Source organism: Gastrolobium bilobum, unplaced genomic scaffold (assembly GCF_033153095.1).
Source record: "Gastrolobium bilobum isolate Gb01-03AN ecotype WA unplaced genomic scaffold, APGP_CSIRO_Gbil_v1 utg93010, whole genome shotgun sequence".
In the NCBI taxonomy this organism is placed as follows: Eukaryota; Viridiplantae; Streptophyta; class Magnoliopsida; order Fabales; family Fabaceae; genus Gastrolobium; species Gastrolobium bilobum.
Window position 1 is genome coordinate 12,999 of NW_026898396.1, and position 5,615 is coordinate 18,613.

A 5,615-nucleotide genomic window follows, 5' to 3' on the forward strand; every position below is an offset into this window, starting at 1 on the left:
TTTGAATTATATAATTGTATGCGTTGGTTAGTTGAAATTCTGTCTTGAAGTGGGAATCGTGTATCAACCTTGAGTCTACTGTCGTGTATGCCATGCAATGAGTAGGATCCACTCGTTGTATGGCATTACGAAAGGAGAAACCGTATGAACGATGCACGAAAACCTCCTCAAGAGAGATGTCTGACGTGTGATAGATTGTGATTGATTGATGCCTGAACGACGAATAAATAATGAAGTCTGGAATTTTGACGACTCCCAGCGTTTGATGAAATGATATCTCAGCTGTTACCAGGAGTGGGTCTGGCCAACACATTCTTCGGTAACACGATGGTGTCAAATTGTCAAGCACCGAGATTAAATTAATGAAAATTTTTGGGTTGGTGGTCTTAGTACCTATGCATGAAAAATAGGTGGGAAGTTAATCTAGGAAATGACTTGAATATTTGGAATAAGTAAGTTATATTTTGTAGTACCATATGATTGAAGGTAGTAATGAACAATCTTTTAAGACGAAATGGTGTATGACTATGTATTAAGAGTGAGTTGTTTCCTGTTTGATAAAATGAATTTATGCAAATATTTTGTTGTGGTATCAGTTTGTCAGGTATAGCAAGGGAAAAGAAGTATTCGAAACTGAGTTGTTGGATATATATATGAGAAATTGAGTTTATAAATAGGTTGATTTATTTTAACCGACTAGGATGTAAACCCCATAGTAGTGACGCCTGGTTAGATCCAGTTTGAGTACTGTGCTCAAGAAATTCAATTTGTTTTGTAATCTGAATGTGTGGGTTCTGTTATAATCTATTTACTACGTGGAGACACTGCTATTTGGGGAACCTGGTGTGTTATGTTTGTTTGTTTTGAGTACTTGACTTTATGCACTCTCTTTTATGTTGAAAACTGGAATTAACGTGTGGTACATGTTAGGAAGACTATCTGGACCGAATTTGACGTAAAGGGTATGGTTTTGTTAGTGGCTGTAGTGACAATTAAATAGTATGTAAACTTAAAAGGAGTAGTAGATGTAATTGGAATCTTAATGGAAATTTAACTGCAACTAGGATTTTGGATGTGATTATTGTGAACTTGAATTATGAAAGCATGGTCTATTTTGGTAGATTACGATTGGTAGCTGTTTCGAAATTGTAATGTTTATCAATGATTGGAAAGTTCATATCATGGTTAATGGATCCTCTGATCAGTGGAGTCAACTACATCCGAGGTACCTAGGACAGCGGAAAGCTCGAGGAAGTTTCCTCATATGGGTGTTTTGACGAACTATATGAGAGGTATCACTTGACATGATATGTATGAAAAGCATGATAGAATTGATTAGCTGTATACATGACTGGTTAGTATCCGTGTTTTTGTTGCGTACGTTTAGAAGAATAGACTGTGTGGCACTTGACTCCAGGAAAGTATTTAGACAGTATCTATAGAATAAGTGAATGAGCTAAACATCTCATGTAATTATGGCAATTAGGAGTAGTACATCAGAATCTCTGTATCCCTTACTTTTGTCTATATAATTTGGCTTCCTCTATAGAGTTTATAAACACACCACTTTCATTATATGTCTCTCTTTTCTCTTACCTTAATCAGGTACTTCAAGCTTAATTAGAGGTGGCTCCTAACCCATGCGTGCCTGGTGAAAACATTACCCATCCATGTAATTTTTTTTTCTTTTCAGAAAAACCGTAACAAATACTATACCACTCACTTGATTGGTACTTTAAATTTCCCCCCTAAGGTGATGGACTAAGGTCCTTAGAAAATAAGAGCATTGATGGAAGGCTTAATTAAATTCTCGGTAGTGAAGTTTTATAATTCCAGGAAGACTTTTCTAAGTTGTAATTTGGAATATGATGTGTTCTGTTTTACTTGCTCGATTCTCTATAGACTACTGAGTTGTGGATTTCTGTTTGTGATGTTTATCAAGTAAGGTAATTAGTTGTGAAGTCTGAATATAAGGCAAAAAATGTGATGTGTTTATTGAGTTGAATTTTTATCATACGTAAGGAGTAAGTAGGAAGTGGTTGAAATTCTAACTTGTAACATGCAAACTGCAAAGATAAAATAATTGTAATTGAAGGTCCTAGTTAATTAGCACTCTGTTTGCGCAAGTAATAGGCAGGCGTTGTCTAGTTGTTTAAACTATCTAATTCGGAATCATGAAACTTTGTTGTGTTATCATTGGCGAAGTAACCTTGTAAACTAAATTGTTAGTGTAACATCTCGCCCAATTAGGAACTTATTTAAATTACAATTAGGAATGGGGCAGAGTACCTGTCTTCGAATCATATAAATGTTTGCTTTTGAAGGGAGTTAAATTAAATTAGGAAAGGGTTGGTATTATCAGGGAAGACAAGTACCTATTTTAGGCATGTGAAATCCTAGTTATAAGTATAGGAATAATTTATTTATAACATTTAGAAAGCATAATACTACTTAGAATTATATGAGTACTCATTAAAAGTATGTGATTAATTTTATTACAAAGAATAAAACCATAGTTAGTAATTGGAGGGTACATGAAATAATAATGCATGGGTGACTTGCGAATTATATGACTATTTTCCCTAGGGTGGAATTAAAGTAAGTTAGAGAGTTATTTAAATTACTATGATAGGAGAGTACCTATGTAGGCTTGAGAAACTTATAGTAAATTGAATTTGATTTGAATAATTTTATTATAATATATAGAATGTCTAATAATATTCAAAAGACATGGGAAACTAATGAATTAGTGGGCTGGTCACATGTAAGTTTAACCTTTGGACTTAGGTAATTTTGGACTATCCCATGAGTAGGTCCGCGGCCAATATGCCTTGGGAGGGCCTTGGTTCAGCCCTAAACCTTGTATTTATCTTAACCTCATCCTAAACATTCCACGAGGCAGCCATGGATTGGCAAGGAATCAACACATGGCAACCTCTATCTCCTTATTCAGCCTCATGTGCGCCTAGGACATAGCAAAATTCTGATGACTTGCTCAAACCACTTAGCTTTTCAGCAGGCAACCAATGGGAAACTTGGAGCAGTTTGCATGCATTTTAATTGGGCAAGAATCCCACCCCATTCTACACCACCTGTACGCATAGAAGGAGCCTCATGGGTTATCTTGCTGGTCAATTTCCTTCAGAATTCTACCACACGATACCCTATTTCCCTCATCATCTCTATACCGCCAACCCACTAAGGAAGAGACCTAAGATCAGAAAACTCCATCTTACCTCCCCTCCGTACCAGAATCGTAAACCTCCAAAGGAAGAACATCAAGGCAAAATTCTGTACCATCTTCCCTTCATCTTCGTTCCAATATCTTAAGCCAAAGAGGAAGACCTCATCACTTTAACATACGTCTCTTTCCTATTCTTCTTTGTCCAGCTGAGCAGCAACGCACAAGGAGGTATTGTGTTCCCTCACCTCCTTGTCTCTTCCACTCTCTATTCGGTTTTAATGTAGGTACATTTACATGCAGATTGAACTTGAGTTTTCATCCCCTATTCCCTCCCTTAGTGCGCACAACCCCATTAAGAAGGAGATGATTGGAGCTCGAATTCTTGCCTAGTTCGAGTGAGAATAATTGATAAATCTTTGGTGGCTGTATCTCTAAGCTATTAGTCAATCGTTTGGGTACATGGCAGAGGCTGTGAATCAAAAATAACAAATCAACACCCCTACTCACCCTTGCTGTTTCGGTTTTAAGGTATGATAGGAGGACCTTTTATTATCCTCCGTTGTTCTGCCTGGTTTGAGGACTTTATAACTGTTGTGAGGCACGCAATCACAAAACAAATTATGAATTTGGAAGAGAGTCTTCTAGTGCCTTAGGACCGTTTCTTTGGTCAAATGGTAATGTAAACTTACTTGTGTTAAACCTGTTTGGGCCGTATGTTTAATGGTCTCCTTGCCACACCTAGCTTTGAAGAGAGGAATATGTAATTGAAAATGTTAAGTCACTAGTTAATAACATCAAGAAACCGAATATGAATGCCAATGAAACTTTGGATCCTTCGTTGATAATAATGGAATAAATTCTGTTTTTGTGAACCTTGACATGTACTAAGTTTCATTTAAATTAAATAAACAACATGATGTATAGGCTTCCTTTTTCGCACCTTAGGAGTGGGGAAGCAAAAATTGTATGATTGAAACCTTGAGAATTTTCTGTATGCTTAAACCAATTCTGTTTTGGGATTGGTAGCCTTAGGATTAGTCATTATTAAACGTTATAAATTTATTGCGAGGTCAGTATATTACTTGGAAAGGAACAAGGTAAGAACCCGAATCTGTTGGAGTTAGGAAATTTAGGGACAACAAGCTCTAGGCCCCTTTACCGTACCCTAGGTTTAGTGGAGTTGGCTATTTAAATAAAATCCTAAATGTTTTTATGCTAAGGAAGTCGAACCTGTAAGTGTGGATTTCATCATTGTAATGAGCTACTAAATTTACAAGAAGTCAGAAATTCGTTCAGTAAAATAATCATGAAAACCGAATTGGTATGTGTTGGGGACTCAGGATTTTAGTATGGTAATATGTTATTAATTTATGGGAAGGCAGAACTTGGTGAGCACAAGAAGCATGGTAAATCGAATGTCATGTAACAATAAAGAGGCAATGGAATTTCTTATAAATAATAGGAATGTATGAATAAAATTCTGACTTATTGTACCATTGATTAGGTGCGCATAATTATTAAAGTGTGGGCTGGTTTTGGTTGATTATTGCGTGGACACAAGGTAAGTGTTTGGTGGTATTACCTAATGTGACTATTAGCTAGTGTATATAATTGTGAATTGTTGCTCACATGTGCCTTGGATTAATGTGCTGTTATATGCTATATATATATATATGCTGCCTATGAATGTGACAAGATGGAAAATCATGAATGAGAAGTAACTGTTATGTGGCAGCTTGGTACGGAAAGTACATGAAAGATATGGTATTATGATGATGATCTAGTCATGCATATTCATCATGCATCCCTTTTCTTTTGTGTGTGTGAAAGCATAGCATGGCATACGTGCATAAATTTCATGTTGCATTGGCTAATAATAATATCTATATAAATATGCTTACGATAGAGCACACATCATATAGGCATCCCTTCAGTACCAGGGTATGGGACACTTGGCTTCCGTCCGCATAGGCCACAGTTGGAATTCACCTTTGAGGGAGCCATTACGGAATATCCACTGTGTATGTACGCGCACGACGGTGCTATGAGCGTAATGATGGCGTTATATACGCACTAATGATATGCTAGTACGCGCACGAAGGTGCTATGAGCGTAATGATGGCGTTATATATGCACTATTATATGTTAACGGAAAATGAAATATTGATGTGACTGTTTATAATTTTGTGCCTAGTTTAATATTGTTGCATCATTGGTTTTGCTATCACACTACTGGGATTTTTCTCACCCCTTTGGGGCTGCTATTTTTATAAAATGGCAGGAGGACGCAAAAGCATATGAGGCCATGGATTATTTGGATGTTTGCTGTTAAATTATGCTGTTTGGACTTGTTGTTGTCGCTGTTTTATTTGATGGATTACTGTATTAATTTGAGGAGTTTGGATTATTGTTGGAACTATGATTTTATTGT

General features: G+C 36.4%; 1 long non-coding RNA gene across 1 annotated transcript; it reads left to right on the forward strand.

Moving 5' to 3' along the window:
• Positions 1–3,011: 3,011 nt before the first annotated feature.
• Positions 3,012–5,615, forward strand: LOC133315718 (uncharacterized). Its single transcript, XR_009752123.1, has 4 exons — positions 3,012–3,412; positions 3,485–3,712; positions 4,689–4,745; positions 5,466–5,615. It is a non-coding gene; the product is annotated as an uncharacterized LOC133315718 (long non-coding RNA).